Here is a 24,598-nt window from a genome sequence, read left to right on the forward strand (position 1 = left end):
TTTGTTGACTTCTGCATTTATTTAAAAAGTACATATCATTCTATCTTCAGTTTGAATACAGTATCTTCTAAGATTTTTTCACGCAATTTCTCCTGCCTACACTGTTCTTCCCTTCTGTAGATTGTTGTTAAAATTATAGATATATCCATACGATTCACTGCTTGCTTTTTCTGTTTTTCTTACAAGTATCTTCCTAGCACTATAAAGTTGAAACTATACTTATTTGATATTCTTTATTACAGAGCCCATTTTAAATACCATTTCACTGAAATATATTTTTCTCTATACATTAGTATCCACTTATACAAGCAAGCATATGACAAATCAGACAACATCATCAATTCATAAAAAGTGTCATTAGATGAAAGCATCATTTTTAATTTTTCCATATATTCTCCAATAATAGTGTTTGTCATTTGTTTCCATTAACTGACATCAAAAGACATAATGGCTATAAACATAAACTCTGCATTATTACTGATACATTAACCAACTAATGTCTTGACAACTTCTCCATTAGAGATACTAAAACTCCCATTCTTGAAAAACTGAATTAATGCACAACAGTCTGCAAGCAAAGAGTTAACATCTTGATTTTATTGATAAACTTGAAGAAAAACAATGTTATAAACTATGAAAAGGATAATATATAGTTTTTGAGAAGGTAATGCATGCTCAATAGTAAAATTCAAACAATAAATAAAGTACAAGCAGAAAGAAATTCCACAAACTTGGTAATTAAGTAACCATTGTCAATATTTGATGAGACTCATTCAATCAGAAAACTACATAATCCAAAATATTACAGCATGTTGAAGTTTCACAAAATCAACCCATCTTTGCATCAACACCACTCAGATGCAGAAACGAACATCACCACACCTCAAAAGACCCTTAATGTCTCCTACCAGTCAATATGTCCCAAGCACAACCACAATCCTGAATTCTCCCAACATAGACTTGTTTTGTCTATATCGGAACTTTGTGTAATGGGATCATAAAGAATATAGTTTTTTGTCTTTGGCTTCTTTCACTCAACACTGTGTTTTTGAGATTTATCCATATGGTTGCTAATATACTAAGTGTATAAAATCTCCTTGCTGTATAGTGTTCCATTATTCAAATAAACTATAACTAGTTTATTTTTCTACTCATGAGAAGCATTTAGATAGTTTCCAGTCACTAACTGTTACAGATAATGCTCCTATAGGCATATACACATATTTATTCTAGATAATTATATTACAGATGTGCATATGTTTAATATGGTAGATAATACCAAACTTTTCCAAAGGTGTTCTACCAGTTTACACTCCAAACAGTAATATATATGAACTCCAGTTGTTAAACACATTCATCACATTTTGGTATTTTTTCTTTTACATTTTAGCCATCCTGTTGAGTATGTAATGAATCCTAACTTTGCTTTAATATACATTTTTCCTGATGACTAATAATGGTATGCATATAAGTTTTGGGTCATCCCTTTCTTTTGCCAACTCTTGTGGGGTTATTTGCCTTTTATTATTAATACATTGGAATTCCTTATATTTGGGGATATGAGTCTTTTCTTAGAAAAATATATATTTTAAATAACTTTATCCATACTTTGGCCTGTGTATTTACTCTTATAAAATGCCTTTTATGAGCAGAAGTTCTTATTCTTAATATAGTCCAATCTCTTATCTTTTCCTGTATGGTTATTGCTTTTCAAGGCCGGGTTAAGAAATAATTCCTACTCCAAGATTTTGAAGATATTTCCCTATGTTTTATCTTGTAAGAGAGAACTATTTTTACTCACATTTAAATCTATAACCTACCTGGAATATATTTTGGTGTTTAGTGTGAGGTAGGGGTCACATTTTTGTTTTCCTGTGTACCTATTTAAATGAAACCGCAGTATTTCTAAAAAATACTACATTTCACTGCAGTGGAAGATTTGTCACACATGAGCTAACCATGTAAAGTATATGTCTGTCTGGCTTCTCTTTTATTCTATTTTACTGGCCTTTTTTTTCTTTTTTCTATTATTACACTAATGCTTCACTGTCTTATTTACCAATGCTTTATAAGAGCTTTGCTACCTGGTGGTAAATGATGATGATACCAGCAATTGTGATACAAAACATCTTTGCTTTATGCAATTTTTCTTATGTTGTTCAGTGGAAGAAATACTTTATCTTCCCACTGAACATTTTGTCATTAAATCGGGGCTCTCTACCTCACTAGTAAACTTTTTGCTGTAAAGCTAATTTTACCTTTGCTGATTCTGTTTCCCAGTCTGATACCAATAACTAATAGATCTCAACTTGAGGGTAAGAGAGTTATTTGAGTGCAGACTTTACTGAAAATACAGTGCCATGGGCCACAATACGAAAACAGTTCATATGCAGGCGTGGTGACCGAGCATCCCAGATCTGTCCACTTACATTTGCCATCTTGTGATGCTATCTTCAGAACATTACCTATGGGATTTCTGTAATATCTAGATCTATAAGAGAAAAACTCAATGCTACTGTTGTACTGCTTGGTAACAAAGGCATCAATATGTCTTTTGTTTCCCATCTTTGAGAAATTTTTCCCATACTTGGGGAGTAAGGTAAAAGAAAGCTCTGGGTTGTTTCTTTACTTATAGTTGTAAAGGATACTAGATATCTTGATTACATCAGGAATTCTTTAAATGTATGCTGAAAACTTGTTCAATATGTCATAATTAGTGTACATGCATATTTTATTGGGTTAAAATATCAACATTACTATAGACAAGGAGACATTACATTAAGATTAAATGAGAGACTGTGTCTATATCACTTTTAGAGTTAAACATTGACAATAAGAGTATATAACAATAATTTCAAGGTTCTCACCTTTTTCATATTAGTCACCAAGTTCTGTCAATTTTGCATGTAATTACACATTTTCCATTCATATAACTTAGCTCACTCTAACATTTCATCCTCACTTTCACCACATTTTTTTACATATTGTAAACACAAGTTACTTGTACTGCATAGCAAATAATGACTAAGTCATCATTATCCAAGACCTGTGTATGAGTTGATTTTTGGTTTGCAATGTCTATCACACCACCTTCACATGAAATTCTTTGTTACACTTCAAGAATCAGCTTGTGCTTCACTCTTATTATCCTTACATTTACCTTCCACCTCGTCCTCCATGGCACTAAAAGTAATTTCAACATAAACCAAGTGTCCCTTTCCATGGAATTTTGGATTCTGTTGTCAGATTGTGGGATAGGTCTTAGTCTTTATGTTCTACTACTACTAATGGGAAAATAATTTAACTTCTCAATTTTCAACTGTGTAACAGGGATGGTAAATGCATTGTGATGATTAAATTAGGTAATGATTAAGCTTAGGAACATTAGAAGGTCTGATGACTACTGTTAATAGTGTTATACATCTATTTAGTTTATTGTAATATGATTATTGATTTTTCCTGTCTTCCACTTCTGAGACATTGTGAGCTCATTAAGGAAGATTCTGAGTTGTTCATGACTTGTTAGGGTCAGGCCAGTTTTCACGTAGTCTAAACCTAAGGCAATGCCTAGTGCTAAAATTGTGTTTACTAATCTTTATAATAAATAGACTCTACCTAATCAGATGGTTATACTGATGGCTCAGATAGTGTTAATATTTTAGCAGAATACAAAATGTTATACAAATGTGTATATATACATATAATACCAAAATTTACTTTGCAGTTTTCCTCTCCAATCTCTAAAAAGAAGGAAAAAAAATGATATTTTTCTTTCTTCATGAAAATTGGATGAGTAATGCTGGCAAATTTAAGACAGATTCTGAAAAACTTTAGAAATGAGCTCTCTGGAGAAAATGTGCAAAAACCACCGTATGTTCTGCTGTTTTTACCTTTCATGCTTCATGAGTCCAGAGGTAGTCGTTACAGACATAAACTCTGTATGACACTAGACAGATTATTTATTTTCAATAAGAAAAATGGTTAGTGCCTCACGTTAGCAGCTTTTAGGGCATTGAGGAAATGTTTCCTGAACTCTATTCTCCCCAGTACGTATACTCACCTGTGATATTATAAGAAAAACATTTTAGGGCTTCTCTGGTGGCGCAGTGGTTGAGAGTCCGCCTGCCGATGCAGGGGACACGGGTTTGTGACCCGGTCTGGGAAGATCCCACATGCCGCGGAGCGGCTGGGCCAGTGAGCCATGGCCGCCGAGCCTGCGCGTCCGGAGCCTGTGCTCCGCAACGGGAGAGGCCACAGCAGTGAGAGGCCCACGTACTGAAAAAAAAAAAAAATTAATAATACCATACTAAATACTCACAAATATTTGATAATTATAAAAGTCACATACATATTTAAGTATCCTAATAATATAGTCACAATTTTCAAACAGATTGAAGGTACTTACATATAACTGCTTATAAGCATTAAATATACTTTTATGTACCAAGAAAATTATATGAGTAAAAAATGTAATGACTATATTTGACTAATATATTTGAAGATACCCAGGGTGGCGCAGCTGCCTAGAATATATAAAGTAGAGTTTTGTGCCAAAATCTTAATATTCTAAGGAACTACTGCTCAAAAAAGAGAAAGAAATTGTGAGCAGGTGGTATTTTTACTGTTTATTATATTATTCTCTGGTTTCTTCCCTTTGGCTACCATTTCCTACCAGATGTGCTTTTGATCTTTACTTTTAATTTAAAATAGACTTTAATGTGATCTATATCTTTACTTGGCTTCATACCCCAGAAGAAAATGTAAGCTTATATACTATTTAATAACCATGATAAGAAAATATTGTAGAGTTAAAGGAAATAATAATAAGTTAGTGAAACATGTAGAAAATAATTCTTCAATAAAGATTGGATACATTGGATATTGTTTTAAAAAGAAAAAAATTGGAACCACAAAACCACTTTTAAATTTCAGGTTACAACATATTTAATAGTCAACATATTTCTAATAGTCAATAAAATACAATTATGTCACAGTATATCAGCCTTCCGATGGTAGATGGAATACATTTTCAACATTAAAATGGTCTCAGTATCTGTACATGATATGCCTCTAAAATATGTAGACTTAGTAATTTTATTCTCTTTTGGAATTAGTTTCATGACAGAATCATAAATTAATTATTTCTCTTAAATAGTGGAAGATTGAGGAAAAATCTTCTTAAAGAAGCCACAGCCCTTAACAGGGTTTATTTTCTATTTAGATTAAATGTAGATAAGTTAGCCATTATTTTAATCATACTTTTTAATGCAAATATTCATAAATTAGAAAGCCAAATATAAAAGCATATAGTGAATGTAACAGTGGCCAACTGTGTTAGATCCCATAACTATCCAGAAATAAACAACCATTCCTTGGCCACAGGGGACATGGAGCAGAGGTAAATAGAAGGAAGGATTCCATATCTAAAGCTTGAATAGAATGATGACAAATGTAGTGTCTGAGTGTTACTGAGCCCTAAATAAAAATGTGACCCAAACTAAAGGAATAAAGGAAAATATCCCATAGAAAATAAGAATGGTTTTTATCTTGAAACTTGAGAAATATTTTTTCAATATAAATTAATGGAAGGGAGTGATTTATGAGGGAGTTCTGGGACGGGGCATTCCTAGAAGTTGAAGGATCTCTTATTGTTTAAAGGTGTGGCAAGAATAGGAAACACAGAAGCTGCTAAAATTACAATATGTTTTCTAACTCCTACACACACACAGAGACACACATACACACATATACACATACACACACACACTCCCCTTTTTAATACTGTGACCAAAATAAATGAACAATTGAATAGAGATAAGGAAGAAAATCTTTTTGTCATTTAGACATGGGGGTATATAACGAGATGAACACCATGATTAGATGCTTATCTATTTCCGTGTAACAGATGCGATTTTAGACTAAACACACACGCACATGTCCTTCAAAACAATAAAAAGCATAGTTCTCCTTGCACTGGAGATGCAATATTGGTTCCTAAAATGCTCAAAGAGCATGAAAATCAGAGTGAAAAACCACTTCTATCATAGCACAATACTTTTGCAGAGCCTGCAATCCTGTCTTGTTGCACAGTCTCAACTTCTCCTTCTATATCCACCCACTCCTTTAAATTTAGAAACACCGACTGTCTAGAGCTGTCCTGACATTGCAGTGAGGGTGCATGGACCCATGCATCCCATATAGTGCATTTATGAGGGAGTTCTGGGACAGGGCATTCCTAGAAGTTGAAGGATCTCAGTATGGAGGTTCCTGAAAAAACTAAAAATAGAACTACCATATGACCCAGCAATCCCACTACTGGGCATATACCCAGAGAAAAACATAATTCAAAAAGAAACGTGCACCTCAGTGTTCACTGCAGCACTATTTACAATAGCCAAGACATGGAAACAACCTAAATGCCCATCAATAGAGGAATGCATAAAGAAGATGTGGTACATATATGCAATGGAATATTACTCAGACATAAAAATGAACAAAATTGGGTCATTTGTAGAGACGTGGGTGGATCCAGAGACTGTCATACAGAGTGAAGTAAGTCAGAAAGAGAAAAACAAATATCATATATTAACGCATGTATGTGGAACCTAGAAAAATGGTACAGATGAACCGGTTTGCAGGGCAGAAGTTGAGACACAGATGTAGAGAACAAACGTATGGACACCAAGGGGGGAAAGCCGTGGAGGGGTGGTGGTGGGATGAATTGGGAGATTGGGATTGACGCATATACACTATTGATACTATGCATAAAATAGATAACTAATGAAAACCTGTATAGCACAGGGAACTCTACTCAGTGCTCTGTGATGATCTAAATGGGAAGGAAATCCAAAACAGAGGGGATATATGAATACGTATAGCTGATTCACTTTGCTGTACAGTAGAAACTAATGCAACATTGTAAAGCAACTATACTCCAATAAAAATTAATTTTAAAAAAACAGGCATTCTTGGCAAAGACCCTACTTAAGTTTTCAGCTATCATTAGTGTTCACCTGATAATTGTATTCAAGTATCCATGAATTCTGATCTGTTTGTTTAACAGTAAGTACTACCTAGTCAAATACCTTATCTTAGAACTAAGAAAAACAAGGAGCAGACTTGTGACATTTGTTTATAAAGTCTCACAGCAAATTGGAATGCATTATTGAGACAGTAAAAATTTATAAGTAAATTGATACAATTTTTTAACATTAAGCATTGTAGATAAACTGAAAAACTCCTACATTAACAGTTAAAACTTATATTCAAATTTAAGTAACTGTGTTATAATTTTTTAACCTGATTATTTCTTACCTAGTACTGTACCCTGTGATTGGATTACTCCCATCAGATAAGTCAGTTTTAAGAAAACATAATTTGATAACAAACTGGAGTATGTAATGGCTGCTTCTATGTATTGATACTATTTTACTAAGACCTTTAAATATCTCTGGGAGGAAAATCTACTTTATCAAAATAGTAGCTCGATGGTGCATAAATTTCGTTTACTCTTTGTCTGCAACGTCAGTTATGCTGACTTTGCTATTAACATAAATCTCCATTACTTACAACAGTGCTCAGTCTATGCAAAACAAATGACATATTCTGCTACCTCATTATCCTAAACGAATGTCAGCCTTGAATACTCCTGAATAACAACCTTTAACTGTGTTAGGCAAATTAGGTAAGATAGCAGTGTATAGCTGACTTACCAAGCAATAAATAATAGCCTGTTTTATTTTGGTTGGGCTATGTGATTTAAAAAAGAAAAGGTTTAGAAACACCCCATAAAGCAGTTATTTTCTGCATTATACTGATGTTCTGAAATAAAGGTTTAGTCAGTACGTTTTCAGAAGAGGGAATGTAAGCAAGACTTCCACTTAAAGGTGACAGATTAAATACATTAATTTGGCTCCACTTACCCCCCAAATTCAAATGTAATGAACATAATGTAATTTTTTAATGCATAAACCTATAAGAACAAAAAGCACGGAAGGGATAAAAATAACAAAAGGAGCAACAGCAAAAATGATCCCAGGTGGAAAGCAGGACTAGTGACAGTTACTAGCTCATTATGTGTTTTCTAAGTGGGAATGAGCATTCTCCAATTCTTATGTTTCTTTCTATGAAAATGAGATATCTTGTTTTAAAATCTGCTCTTTGATACATGCCTTACTCCTTTTCAGAGATCTAAAGTGCTTTGCATCATTTCTCAATCAGGGCCCTTGGTGTCTCTTTCTCTCACCTGGACAAGTGTGAGTCCTGACCTTTTACAAGGTCTATATAGACACAGGAACCTTACAGAAAAATATACTCTAGCTTTGTAGAGAGGCACAAGTGATACTCTGTTCTTCTACTTGGTCACACTTTTGTCTTATTTCAGAACTTGGTTCAGATCCTGAGTGATCAACGGAAGTGCTATTTTATTTTGCCTTTTCAGTTACTTTATCTTTCATCATAAAAATGAATTTAATTATACTTGTAAAGTTAATTCTGTATTATTTCTTCTTTATATTTTCTCTTGTGTACAGGAATAATAATAACTACTTTTACAGCTGTTAGATGTACCAGCGGTTTTAAGCACACACACATAATTTACTCTTCACAACTCTGTGAAATAGATGTTATTATTTCCCAGATTAGGAAGATAACATCTAAAAAGTATAACTAACCATTCCTAGGTTACAGACCAAATAAATGATAAAATAGGGATTCACACTCAAGCAGCCTAATTTCAGAGTTCATGTTTTTAAATTTACTTTATATATCACATAAAGTTTTTACTAAAGTCTTCATTAAAATTGTATACAATATAAAATAAAACAAAATAATTTTTTTCAAACTACTGATGTTGTACTTACTTTTTATTAAAAGCCAAGAGTCAAAGTTAAGTGATTTTTCACAATATAAAGCAAGTTCAGAAAAGGACATTAAGTATGTAATAATATATAGGAAGTATTTTGTTTTGTATTTTATTAACTGTATTTTATGTGCACATAATAACTACCTTTATACAAATATATTAAAAAAGTAAAATAAATATATTAAAAACCTGTCAACAAATCACATGATTAACAATAAAGTTCCCTGAAGTACTGAACTACTTATTAATTATAACTGCAAGAGAGAAAGAGTGGGGGAATTGATTTCTGAATTAATATACTAATTAAATTTATGAACTAGACTTCTGCTTCTGGCAATATCAAATAAAATAGCCAGACTTAACCTCCACCACAAACAAATGGAGAATAGGGAAAAAAACACAAACAAAAACAAACAAACAAAAATAGACCTTGGACAATTGACAGCACAGGCCTGGGATTCCCCAAAGTGAGAAAAGAAGTAGTGTGAGAAATAAAATTGTCTAGAGACACATTATGAACCACAAGGCAGAGAAAGAGATCCCAAGTAGAGCACAGTAATATCACTGAGCTAAGCATGAAGAGATTGAAGTTCAGGAGCACTGAGGTAGTTGTAAGTTGTAAGGCATAGTTCGACATAGGAGGAACCTATATAGAAAAAGAGCACCAAAACCCTGAAGAGCAATTGCACTGAGTCTTTGCAGAATACTAAACTGCATATGTGGACAATGCAATGAAAGTTTATGAGATTAGGAAAAATGACAGGATGATGGTAAACACTAGAAAATTCTCAGAGATTACATGGGGTGCAGAGATATGAAAGATCCAACCAACATTACTGGAGAATCAATTGTCATAACCTAGGACATTCCGTAAAGTTCCCAGAAGGTTAATATTTTAGTAGTAAAATAATTACAGTAGTAAGCCTAATATTTCTAGCCTAGAAATAAGACTACTAGTAGTAATAAGCCTAAATTTGCTCCAGCGTAAAACCTATTTTACCCTCAAATTAGCAATGCTTCAAAATAAGTCTTGAGAAAAACCAACCTGATATGTGAATAATTTAATTGCCTTCTAGAAAAAAAGTCAGCACTCTTTAAAGGAGGAAAATTAATTTTAGACATTCAGCAATGTAGTAGTTATACTGTCCTGCATCCAATTAAGAAAATTCCTAGACATGCCAAGAATCAGGAAAACGTGACTTATAAGCAGGAGAATAATAGTCAATAGAAGAACTAGAATTGGAAGAAATGATGAAAGTACCAAAGAAGGACTTTGTGTATTTGTGTGTTGTAGGACTCAAGAAACTAAAGGCAAATTAGAATGATGACAAGTAGCTATAAGGGAGATATTATCGAAAAGAAGTTATAAGATGATATGAAAAGATTAACACACTTGAAGAATATCAGTAGGGTTTATCCAAAATAGAGTATAGAGACAAAAAATAGATTAGTGGTTACCAGTAGGGAGGAGAGGGAATAGTGGGAAGAGACTACTAAAGGGTACTAAGTTGCTTTTGGTGTTGAAGAAAATGTTTTGAAATTAAGTAGTGGTAATATTTGCACAACTTTGTAGATACAGTTGACCCTTGAATAACACAGGTTGGAAATGTACAGGTTCATTTATATATGGATCTTTTTTCAATAGTAAATACTACAGTACCACACGGTCCATGGTTGGTTGGATTCGTGGATGCAGAGGAACCCTGGATACAGAGGACTGACTATAAATTATACGCAGATCAACCCTCGTTGTTCAAGGGTCAACTGTATGCTAAAAACCGCTGGATTGTACATTTAAAAAGGGTGAATTTTATGGTATGTCAAATTATCTCAATATAAAAGTAACCAAAAAAGACATTAAAAAATACTACCTAACAAAACTCTTCTTGAACTTAGCCACAAAAATCCTTAATGACATATTAGAAAATTAAATCCAGCAATACATAAATGTATTAATTCTCCATGAAAAGATAAGTTTATTTCCAAGAATGCAAGGTTGGTTTCACTTTTGAAAATCAATCAATGCGATTTTCATAGTAATCAGACTAAAAGCGCTAATCATACTGTCATCTCTGTGGAAACAGATAAGGCATCTGACAAGATGTAACACAAATTTGTCATAAAAATCTTCAGCAAATTAGGAATAGATGATGGAGTTGCATATTGTCCCTCCAAAATCATGTCTACCCTAAGCCTCAGAATGTGACCATATCTGGAAATAGGGTCTATATTGATATAATTAGTTGAGATATGGTCATACTAGATTAGGGAGGGCCCTAAATCCAAGTACTCGTGTCTTTATAAGAAGAGAAGGGGATGCACAGTGACAACACACACGCAGGGGACAGCATTGTGTGAAGACGGAGAAAGAGATGCATGAACCAGCCAAGGAAGAGCAAGAATTGTCTACAAGGGGCTTCCCTGGTGGTGCAGTGGTTAAGAATCTGCCTGCCAATGCAAGGGACATGGGTTCGAGCTCTGGTCTGGAAGATCACACATGCCACGGAGCAACTAAGCCCTTGCGCCACAATTACTGAGTCTGTGCTCTAGGGACCGCGGGCCACAACGAATGAAGCCCAAGTGCCTAGAGCCTGTGCTCTGCAACAAGAGAAGCCACCGCAATGAGAAGCCTGCGCAGCGCCATGAAGAGTAGCTCCCGCTCGCTGCAACTAGAGAAAAGCCCGCACGCAGCAACGAAGACCCAATGCAGCCAAAAATAAATATATTAAATAAATAAATTTTTTAAAAAATAAAAACAAAGAATTGTCTCCAACCACCAGAAGGCAGGAAAGAGTCAGCCATGAGATGATTTCTCCCTCAGCACCACACAGGGAGCCAACCTTATATTCATCTTGATTTTTGACTTAGCCTCCAGAACTGTGAGGGAATACATTTCTGTTGTTTTAAGATACCCAGTTTGTGCTACTTTGCAAGAGCGCCTCTAATAAACTAATACAGAAGGAACTTCCTCAGCTTAATAAAGCACATCTTCATCAAGACATCCAAGTATATCATTTTGGAATTCCAACAAGGATAGAGACAAAATCCTAAAAGTTTTCTGAGAAATTAAATAAAATCGATCACACACTAAATCAGAAATTATAAATACAGCATTATCAACCGAATCCATGGAACTAGAATACAGTGTAACAATGCTTTCAATTTTCTGGAAAAAAATATTGAATTACAGAGTAGAATTCTGTATAAGATAAAATATCTTTCAAGTGTTAAAGTAGAAAAAAAAAATTTAATTATATAAAGTCTCAAATATTGTACTTCCTTGCAGTTTTTCCTCAGGGCAACTACTTTAGAATATGCTCTCACAAAACAGGTGAGTAAAGTATGGAAAAAGAAGACATAGGATGTTGTTAACAGTGTACCGGCCTCAGGAGAAAATGCTGAAAAGAATTGAAAGTGCTATCTTTTGAGCAGAAAGATGTGCGAATGCTGCTTGTCATTAAAATTCTGTAGTAAAATTTGACTCTTATAAGGGTCTGGACACATTGTGTTTTACAAAAATTTATATAAAGTTAGAAATAAAATCAAGGATCGCAGATTTGAAGATAAAATTGTGTTTTATTATAGATTCCAATGTTATTTATTTTAATGTCTAGTAAATAGCTTCCACATTTAAAGCATTGTTTTAGTATGTATGGAAGAAATAAAATTTAAAAGAGATAATATATACAAGCTCATGATATATTACTGGATTCAAAGGTATATTACTAGGTTTTATTTGGGATAAGTAGTAGATGGATTTGGATACCAAAGTGAGAAGGGAGAATTTAGAAACTATAGGTACAGTGGAATTGAAGCAAAGAACTCCATATATAGTTCTCAGGTTAAGAGTCAATAGAGATAAAGAGAGAATTGATGTGAAACTGACACACTATGACAAAACTGTCTAAATATTATGTCATTGGTCAATAGGCAAAACTTGTTGTGGTTTAACGAAACAAAGTTGTACAAGATATCGGAGATGAAGTTGTAAAAGAAAAGAAAACCATATTTCAGTAATGCTAACAAACATGGTTGAAGAGAGTATTGGAAAGTAGAAAATGCACTCTAAATCTCTGTGCTTGATGAAAAGTTTGAGTAGTGTATGATTATCTATCTATCTGGAAAATAATGTGTGATGGGCAAAATTAAGTCTTGGGTGATAATAATGTCTATGAGAAGGGCAAGTTACCAAGGTACTAATGAAAATTCTACCAAACATGCCACTGGACTACTAATGATTACTTCTATATTGAAGAGACATTATTATGGCATCAAATTAAAATATGTTTCTGATAAAAAAAAACAGTGTATGATTATAACTGATCAATACTTTCTGCAGTTAAATGCATAACTCACACAATTTATATAAGTTGCTATGAGAATGTATTTTTAGAATAGGTACACATTTAGTTAGGTTTCAAGTAACAGGAGTGAATAAAAATCTCTGTTACTCACAACAAGGTGAATGAGCTCTGATCATACACTAGCTTTTGCATTATAATTAGCTTACACTTTAATAGTTTTCATTTACTGCCTGAGCTGAGTGTATGCATCAGTGGATTTATCACAGTAAATGACCTTAATGTCAAGGAGACTTCCGTATATAATATAGCTACATTTTAAAAGATTTAATTAAATGTAAATACAGCATAGGTAGCTTTACTCTGTGGAATAGAAACAGTACCAGAGATTATACACATATATTACTATTAATTATCATTTTATTATTTTGATTTCATTACACAGACATGCAAATAACTTTAAAAACAGTCTTTATTTATTATGGTACCTATACATAGAAGGAGGTAAAAATGAAGATTTGGAGGAAGTCAACATTATTTGTCAAAAACAAAGGAAGTTTTGTCATAAATTCTCCAGGGAATCACCAGATGACAGAGAACTAAAATTATTGTTTAATTGCATGCATTTTTATACAGTATTTCTAGATTTCCCAGAATTACTCACTTATATCATAGAGACAGTCTTACAGAAGGCTTCTAATAGCATTAGCCTATGTGCAAATAAATGGAAAATTTTGATAATTTTCATAAGCACCACAAAATATATATTGTGTATATTAAAACCAAAAGAATCAAATACTCAGGAGAGATAAAAACCCATTAAAATAATGCAATTATTGAAATTGATAGGCTAAGCTTCAGCCCTTTTCCCAGGTACTTTGCCAAAAGCTTGGGTATTAATCAAACCAAGGATAAAAGGTGTGTGGAGATCAGCCAGATAATTTATTAGCTCTTCAATTGAGACATCAGTCTGTTCAAAGGCTAATTAGACCAATCTGTGAATGTATCAATCCCATAACTACTCAAGACTAATTATATTAATCACCTAAAATATGTTCATGAGAAACTGCTAATGTCTAACCTTGTGGTTTTGCAATGACCTTAGTTCAACAAGGAAATGGAATCCATGTATGTTGCAGGGAGAATAGGTTATGATAAGTAGACAGAATAGGATTTTTTAAAGCAGATGTATAGATAAGCAGACATGATATTGGTGAGATAAAGTGATTTTTTAAATATTTAATTATCAGGGATTGGCCCAAAGAAAGAGTATTAGACACAGCTTCATATGGAGGTAATGAATGAAGAGGTTATTACTTGGTGATTTCTTTCTTCAGGGCTCTGTGTACATGAATGTTCTCATGTGTGCACGTGTGTGTGTATATGTGTGTGTGCACGTGTGCATATGGGAAGTCTGCATATGTACATGGATAATTACTATTACCAGAAATATATATTAAATTCAGATGAATTCAATACATTTATTTAAAATGCCTGTTGTACACCAGGCATTAACGTTAGATGATGGTAAACTACGGGGAAAAATGTAGCATCCTTTTCACTAAAGGAGTGTCTGCTTGAGAACAGGAACAGGACAATAGGTAATAATAATAGTAAAATGCAAAATAATTTAAATATCATATTTCTACTCACATATAAAAGCAATATTCATTGAGATCCAGAGAATGTTCATCACCAGGCTGAAACTTAATGTCTACAGGCAATGGTCAGAATGGGAAGACCATAGCAGACTGGAAGCCAAGGGGCACCAGCTGAAACTGCTCTGCTGCTTAAGCCATATGAGCCAACAGATCTAATGGTGCTTGAAACATCATTGGCATATAGAGATGTTGTTGAGTGCCATTGGCAGGTCCCTATAGGTGAATCACATCTCCCACCCTTAGGGTTTTGGAACAAAGCCCAGACATCATCTGTGGATAACTAGTGTCTTTCTAAACAACAGCTTTTGTCTTGCTACTGGGTCTCAGCAAAGACTAAAGCTTAATCGTAGACCATTGAGTTACCATGCACCCTGAGCTGTTCATCATGAAGCAGGATTTTCTGACCTACCAAGGCACAAAGGTAGGCATGTATGACTGTGCTCCATTATCAAATGGAAGTGCTATGGATGAGACGGGGCTTGAGCAGGTACTGAGGGAAAAAGTGGATTGCATGAAAAAGTAGCTCCAATGCCCATAGCTCATACTCTTCATATATTTCAGTCTTAAGCCCAGTAAAGACAGTACTGCATGATATAAAGAGACCACCCAAAAGTTGACAGCTGTGGCAACATAGTTTCTTTGTGGGGGCATCTCTAAAGGACAGGGTGAAGGGTGATTCTCCCAGTAGGCAGAACTTCAACCAGTGAAACTGTTTATTTTTGCCTTGAAGGAGAGATGCCAAATGACCAAATCTATGTCAATTAATGAAATGTGGCCAATGGTTTGGTTGAATATCAGGGACACCATTGTAAAATTCATGAAAATAGAGTCTTGAGGAAGGTATGTGGATAGACCTCTTTGGAAACAGGTATGAAGACATTTGTGTCCCATGTGAATTATTAAAAAAAAAGGGGTGGGGATTTTAATAATCAAGTAACTAAGATGACCTATTTAATGAATGTCTGTCAGCATCTTCCCCAACCATCTCTGTCATTGCCCAGTGACTCATGAACAAAGCAGCCATGGTGACAAGGATGGGAGTTCAGCATGAACTTAGCAACATTGAATTCTGTTCACAAAGGCTGGCCTGGCTACAGCCACTGTTGAATGTCCAGTAAGCCAACAATAGAGACTGACTCTGATGTGAGAATCAGGGTTCAGTTCTGATGTGGTACCATTCTCTGAGGTGATCAGCCAGCTACTCGGTGGCAGGTTGACTACCTTAAAGCACTTTCTTTATGGAATTGGATGACATCTTGTTTATACTGGAATATAACACTTACTCAGGAAATGGTTTTGCCTTCCTTGCCCACAATGCTTCCACCCAGACTACCATGACTGCCATATCCACTGTCATAGTATCCCACACAGCATTACTTCTGAACTAAATATTCCAGAATTCCCTTTCTAGTATGCTTCTACACAGGGTAGGCTACAAGAGCTACACTCCTGTGAAAATTCAAGGAGGCCATAAAAGAGTTATTTTACAGTGCACACACACCTCCCAAAGACTCAGTTACACGTTCATCTATGTATTTCAGTGTAGGAATTTTGCAGCTGTAATTAAAGTTCCTAATCAGTTGACTTTATTAAGAGATATATCATCCTGGGTGGGCCTGATTTAATTAATCAAAAGGCCTTTAAAAGAGGGTAGGCCCTATCTATGTCCAGAGAGTCCAAGCTTCAGTTCATGATAGTGAGTTTCCAGTCATGATTCTTTCTTCCTGACTATATGCCTTGCCAGCTTCCTCTTGTTTAACCAGCTACCACAAATGTGTGAACAAATCCCTTGTAATAAATATTGAATTTCTTCTATCGAAATTTTGTGCACAAAAGTAACACATGATATTAGAGATTATCTCTGACACCACAGAAAGCATTTTTTATTAATTACATTTTTATTTTTTATTAATTACAATTTTTACAATCGATGAACCAATGTTGTCACATGATTATTAAGTAAGCACCATAATTTATGTTAGGGTTCACTCTTTGTGTTGTACAGTTCTATGGGTTTTGACAAATGCATAATGCCATGTGTCCACCAGTATAATATTGTGTGGATAGTTGCATCACCCTAAAGACTCCCTGTGTCCCACTTATTTATCCCTGCTTCCCCTCCCCTTCCAACAAACTTCTGGCAATCCCTGATCATTTTAACATCTGTAGAGCTTTGTCTTTTCCAGAAAGTCATATAGGTGAAAGCATATATTTATCCAGGCTTTTGAGAACGACTTCTTTCACTTTGCAATATCTATTTAAAGCTTCTCCATGTCTTTTCAAGGCTCAATAACTCGTTTCTTTTTATTGCTGAATAATAGCCTACGGTATGGATGTATCACAGTTTACTCACCTATTGAAGGACATCTTGATTACTTCAAATTTTTGGCAATTATGAATAAAGCTGCTCTAAAAATCTGTGTATAGGCTTTCATGTTTTGCATTTGGATAATTAACTAGGAGTGTGACTGCTGGATTGTATGATAGGTAAGCCTATATTTAGCTTCATAAGAAATTTACAAAGTGCTTGTACCATTTTGCATTCCAACAGCAATTAACGAGCCTTCCTGTTGCTCTATATCTTCACCAATATTTGGTGATTTCCATGTTTTGGAGTTTAGCCATTCTGATAAGTGCTTAGTGGTTTCTCGTGAAATGAAGTTTTCTTTTTTTAAATAAATTTATTTTATTTTTGGCTGCGATGGGTCTTTGTTGCTGCGCACGGGCTTTAGTTGCGGTGAGCTCGGGCTACTCTTCATTGCGGTGCGCGGGCTTCTCATTGCGGTGGCTTCTCTTGTTGCGGAGCTCGGGCTCTAGGCGCGCGGGCTTCAGTAGCTGTGGCACGTGGGCTCAGTAGGTGGGGCTCACAGGCCCTAGAGCGCAGGCTCAGTAGTTTTGGCGCACGAGCTTAGTTGCTCTGTGGCATGTGAGATCTTCCCAGACCAGGGCTCGAACCCATGTCCCCTGCATTGGCAGGTGGATTCTTAACCACTGCGCCACCAGGGATGCCCAGAAATGGAATTGTATTAATTCTTTTTTACTTTAATTTGGATGCAGACCCTATTTATTTATTTTTTTATTTATTTAGTAATGTAGCTATAGTCTAGTACCTGAAAACGTTTATCCTAGAACCAGATTGTCTAGATTCAAATTCTAACACTACATTTTGCTCCTTGTGAGACATAGGCTAACTACTTAGCATGTGCTTCAGTAGCCTTATAGATAAGATGGAGATAATAATACCATCTACCTCACAGAATTGTTAAAATTCAGTTAGATTATCATGGAACATATAAATAACAATAAGAGTATCTGGCCTATAGTAAACTCTTTTACCTTTAATTGTATATAATAATTTCATTCTTTTATTTTATCAAGGGGAAGGAATTTAGAATGTAATTCCAAATATTGATAGAACTAGGGTAATTATTTTAATTTTAAATTAATTTAAAAAACTCAGTTACATAAAGATAGAATTCCTCTATTTCTGCATCATTACCATATTTAGCTTTCAGCACAGTATTTAAATTTCAGTTCAGTAACTTCACAGTTGTACATCTTTTTACAAACTTTCAATATTGAGAACAGTGGCCTGAAGAATTTTTAAGCTGTTTTTTGTTGTGTTTTTTTTTGATGGGAGGGAGAAGAAGGATAAGTTTGAACCCCACTATTTTGTAATTTAGTTTGGTCATGACTCTGATTTGATGAAACTGAGATCAGTATGATAAATGAAATTGCAAAGTTCAAGACTTTGCTCCACTGTTTATTGTTAACTATTCAAATCAACTGAATTCTTAAAATTTCAGTTGTTTCCAGAACATGCCGCTTCTGAAGCATCTTAATCTCAATGTGTAAGCAGATTGTTATTGTTCATCTAATCCATCAACCATAACTGCATTGCCAGTGGTCTGGCCCTAGGAGGGCACAAAGTTCATAGACTTAATTATTACAAACACTATGTCTTCTATTTTAATTTTCTAGTGGAGGGTAACTCTGGGTCAGTCATGCAAGGAACTGACTTAAGTTCCATGTCTTTGAAAAATGTTGCCACCTCAGTTTAAATTAATGGTCTAACAGCTTTGACCATTTGGGGAGCACTCTCAGTAGTCATATGTCCTAAATTTGACTAGTTTCATATTAGCATTGTTAAGACATTATGGGAATTCCCTGGCAGTCCAGTGGTTAGGACTCCACGCTTTCACTACTGAGGACCTGCGTTCAATCCCTGGTTGGGGAACTAAGATCCCACAAGCCATGCAGTGTGCAAAAAAAAAAAAAAAAAAAAAAGACTTAATTAAACCCCAGAACACAGTTGTGCTTGTCATGGGCATCATGCTTAAGAGTTCTTCTGTCACATCAAGATTTTCTTTGACACCACCAAATGATAGATCTAATTGGATGGTAATATATATACATATATGTAGCTGAGCTCTCTTCCACTGCAATAGAAACGCCATAAATGATTTAACTTTTTCATAGAATTTGTCCTGTGAATTCTCAGCCTTATCTTCATTACACTGAATAATGGTGTTTGCCTTTGATAATGCTATTTTTGGTTATGGAGTGTGGGGCATGATTTTTCTCCTGCATTCAAGAGATAATCCTTTATAAACTCTCCATTCCTAAAAAAAGTTTTAATGGAGAAAGGGTATTTTTCAATTCCTATGTGATTGGATTTTGCAGCATAATCATTTATTATACATTTAATATTAATGTTTTATAAATCTGGGGAATTTCCAACTCTGCTGAGAAATTCCACTGGAAAAAAGAAAAGAAAAAGAATAATAAAATAAAATGTCCCTGTACTACTCAGTGCTCCTTTCTTGGTAGTGGAAAACACATTTCTAAGAAAAGTGGAAACTTTAACAACTCAAATATCTTCAAGATAAATATTGCCCTAAAACTTGCCTTATCATAAAACCATACAAAAATTAGACAGATTCTAAAAAAGGGAGTCAGAATTTTTTATCTAATTGATCAGAGCCAAAGGGCCAGTGATTCTTTTTTAATATTGAACTAATATAAAAAATAAGGTGAAACATACCTTGTGGTCCATAAGTCAAAGGGATTCCTTAAAAGATATTATATTTATCATAACTAAATTTAAAAACTCTAGTTTGCAAACAATATTGAAAGCAGAGAGATTAAGAAAAATTACCAATTTTTGAAACATTTTGGACATTTTTTAAAAAATGATAACAAATGGTATTTTATTAAATTTTAATAAACTGTGTACAACATAGAAATACTTGCCATATACACCATTCTTGGACATTTTCTTACAATTGTAAATATTCAGAGCGCTTTACTATATTCCACAATGGCATTTTTTAAGGTTTATATTTCATAAAGGAACAACTGTGTAAAAGATCAAGCAGCATCAATTTTCTGTTTCATTGCCCTCCAAGGCAATCTGTGGAATTAAATAATTGCAATTTTGACCTCTACTGCAAATGATCAATCAGCTGAGGCTTCTACTAAAAGTCCTTAATATGACAAAGACAAAAGAAGAAGATACAATTGTCAGATGAAGTGGCCAGAGATTTACTGATCTTATTTTTTAAAGTCTTTATTTGCACAGTAACAAATATACATATTTGATTATTTCATTAAGTTTATCCAGTGAGTATTTATTTATCAGCTAAGAGGCCCTAGGCACTAATCTAGTCATTTGGGATCTAGAAGTAAATAAAACATAAAGAGACCCCTTTACCTTATGATACAAGAATTCTTTTGAGAAGACAGATATTTATGGGGGAAAAAAAGTAAACATGTTGTGTGTTAGATTGTGATGAAAGTTAGGGGGACAAACATAAGTTAGGGTAACAGTCCCTGTGGTGAGATGTGGTGAGCTATTTTAATAGAATAATGTAGGGTGACTTCTCTAATAAAGCTACCTTTGAAAAGGCATTGGAAGAAATTAAATGAACAAACCAAGGCTCCAGGATAAACTTGGCAGGCAGAGCGGATACCTAAAGGAAAGGTCCTGAACCTTCCTGCTGGTCCTGTGGTAAAGAATCTGCCTTCCAATGCAGGGGACACACGTTCGATCCCTGGTCGAGGAGCTAAGATCCCACACGCTGCGGGGCAACTAAGCCCGCGCACCTCAAATACTGAGCTTGCGTGCTTCAACTACAGAGCCTGAGGGCCGCAAACTACAGACCCCATGCACCCTGGTGCCCGTGAGCCACAACTAGAGAGAAGCCCACACTCCACAACGAAAAGATCACGCGTGCTGCAACTAGGACCTGACGCAGCCAAAAAAAAAATACGGGAACTAAATAAATAAATAAGTAAATAGACAAATAAATAAAGAGAAGACCTAAGATAGATAAATAAATAAATGAATAGAAGGCCTAAGATAGATAAATAAAGAGAAGGCCTAAGATAGATAGATAAATAAATAAGTAAATAAGTAAAGAGAAGGCGTAAGATAGATAGATAGGTAAATAAAGAGAAGGCCTAAGATAGATAGATAAATAAACAAATAAATAAATAGATTAAATCAATCAATCAATCAATAAAGTAAAGGCCCCAAGGGGCATTGTGTGGGCCTGGAAGTGTGAGGAAGTCAATGTAGTGGATGAAGACAAAGTAAGGTGGTAGGCAGTGAAGTTGGAGGGGTCACCAAAAGGACAACTGGCAGTGACTTAATTTGCTGTGTGTATATGTATTTACCTTGAACCAGGAACTCTGCGTTCAGGCCACACACCTCAACTCTCCATCCCTAAGTGATATTTTAGAATTTTTTTTTAATGAGAGAGAGGGAAGAGAAATAACAAGTGTGTATCTATTTGCGTGTGTGTGTTTATTCTTTCCTAAAAACAGTACTAAATTCTTTGATTTTATTATTTAAAAGAACTGTTAGGAATTTTTATTTCTATTTTACAGTTGAAGAAATGGTCCACAAATTCTGTTTTTTTCTGCTTCCTAAACATATCCTCTTGCTACCTGCCCAAACAGTCATTCTGGGATCCCAGGGTGGCCAACAAAAAGTGCTAATGTATGCCTTCAAAGAAACACAAGGTAGAAATGACTTGGAAGTTGGCCCCAGATTTATCTGGGTTTGAATTCTAGTACTGCTACTCCTTGGCTAGGTTAACACTTGTTAACATAGTCATGCAAATATCCCAGGCACTTATTAGTTTCATTTGCCTGTAAAATGAGTATAATAATATCATGTATGTAAAGATTAACATATATAAGGAAGCTAGCCTAGAATCCCCAGATGAAAATAATAAATATTAGTTCCCGTCTTCTCCCTTCCTTCAATTAGGAGATGGCGATCAAGTGGGGATTCAACCTGGTTTGGGGAAATTGATGGACAGAAAGAAAGCATGCGCAGGACCTGCCTTGTGAGGCAAAGCTCACTTCCCAGTGGAGAGTGGAGGTGTGTGGTCTGATCCCTTGAAGAGTTCCTGGTTCAAGGCCTGAAAAGAACTGAGGTAAGGAAAGGGTGAGAAAGAGGGAAAGGGAAGTAGCAGCTGTGTATCTATTAAAATAATTAACAGCTAACGCTATTAAAATAATTCAGGGGAGGGCTTCCCTGGTGGCACAGTGGTTGAGAGTCCGCCTGCCGATGCAGGGGACACGGGTTCGTGCCCCGGTCCGGGATCCCACATGCTGCGGTGCGGCTGGGCCCATGAGCTATGGCCGCTGAGCCTGCGCGTCCGGAGCCTGTGCTCCGCAACGGGAGAGGCCACAACACTGAGAGGCCCGCGTACCGCAAAATAAATAAATAAATAAAAATAATTCAGGGGAGATTTGAATTTAGAATTGGTAGAGGTGGAGGTGGGCATGGTGGTGATATTCTGATGGTTGAACTAGCAGATGTGAAATAGGAAGTGAAAGAAAGTGAGGGGTTAATCATGATTATCAGCTTTTTGCCAAAAAAAACCCCCAAAAACTGTAAGGCGTCTGTGGGACTATGGAGTGAAGCAAATTGGGGCAGAGAAAGATCCCTTCTGTTGAGTAGACAACACAATTGAATATGACTCAAAAGTTTGAAGGAGAAGAGTCAGGAACACAAACAAATTGGTATGTAAATCTGTGAGACCAAAAAAAAAAAAAAAAAGAAACAAACAAACAAAAAAACGCATTAATTGCTTATACAATAAGATGAAATCATTTTTCATTTTATATTTACTCACTCAAATATTGTCCGAATTTAAGAAATGCTAAGGGTTTATCCATTTTGAAATTTTCCATTTAAAGAAAAAAATAATATTCTCACAGACATATTCATCAAGAACAAGATGACCAGAACTTGAGGAAAGTAAAAATAATAATACTGTTTTGTGAATTTTATGCAAGTGAACTTTCTCGAGATGCTTTTGACTATTAATTTCTCTTCCTATTTTCTCTGCCCTTAGATTTGTTTCATGAACCACTGCTGAGAATGAGCTTAATGAGTAGTTTATTGGAGTTGGAAGTCACAAGAAAAACATACCAGGAGAAAATAAGATTTATGAATATGTACATCATTGCACTCTAGATTATTTCACTTATTAGTCAATACAATCTATTATAATTATAAACTATAATAATAACTAAGGAAATTTAGATTCAAAGAGGTCATGTAAAATGTTTTAAGGTCTTGTCTTAGTTTGCTAGGGCTGCCATCACAAAATACCACAGACTAAGCTGTTCAAAAGACAGAACTCTTATTTTCTCTGGAGGCTGAAGTACAAGATTGAGTTGGTTTCTCCTGAGCCCTCTGTCCTTGGCTTGGAGAGGGCTGCCTTCTCACTGGGTTCTCTAATGGCTTTTTCTCTGTGCAGGTACATCCCTAGTGACTCTTCTTCTTCTTATAAGGACACCAGTCACATTGCATTAGGGCCCACCCATATAACCTCATTGAATCTTAATTTTCTCTTTAAAGGCCCTATCGAGAAATACAGTCACATTGTAAGCTATTAGGAATTAAGACTTCAACAAAAAAATTTAGGAGGACAATATTAAGTTCATAACACTCACATGGCTATTAAAAAAATAAAACTGAGATTTTCATACTCTCAGACTCCAAAATCCACCCTCTTTCCAATATACTGTGCACTGTTTGACATTAGACCTAGGCCTGAGACTAAAGATAGAGATAGGAACACAGAGCTGATAGGGAGCAGAGATCATTCGAAGAGGCTTATGTAGTGGAGTTATATAAATTTTGATACTTCAGTTATTGCTCACTCTACCTGGAGTCAAATTACCTGTATGCCATTTAGAGCTTTTTGGTTTATTTTTTAATTAATTAATTAATTTTTATTGAAGTATAGTTGATTTACAATGTTGTGTTAGTTTTAGGTATACAGCAAAGTGATTCAGTTATACATACATATATACCTATTTTTTTTCAGATTCTTTTCCCTTATAAGTTATTAAAAATTATTGAGTATAGTTCTCTGTGGTATATAGTAGGGCCTTGTTAGTTGTATAATTTATATATGGTGGTGTGTATATTTTAATCCCCAACTCCTAATTTATTCCCTCCCTCTTTCCCCTTTGGTAACCATAAGTTTGTTTTCCATGTCTGTGGGTCTGTTTCTGTTTCATATATAAGTTCATTTGTATCTTCTTTTTTTTGATTCCACATATAAGCAATATCTTATACTTGTCTTTCTCTGTCTGGCTTCACTTAGTATGACAACCTCTAGGTCCATCCATGTTGCTCCAAAATACAGCTGGATTAAAATCTCAGCAAGGCTATTTGTTAATCGCTTACCAAAGGTAGTCTCCTTGACTTTTAATTTACAGTTCTTCATCTCTAACTGGGAAAA

The sequence above is a fragment of the Hyperoodon ampullatus genome (assembly GCF_949752795.1).
Source record: "Hyperoodon ampullatus genome assembly, chromosome: 2".
NCBI classification, from domain to species: Eukaryota; Metazoa; Chordata; class Mammalia; order Artiodactyla; family Ziphiidae; genus Hyperoodon; species Hyperoodon ampullatus.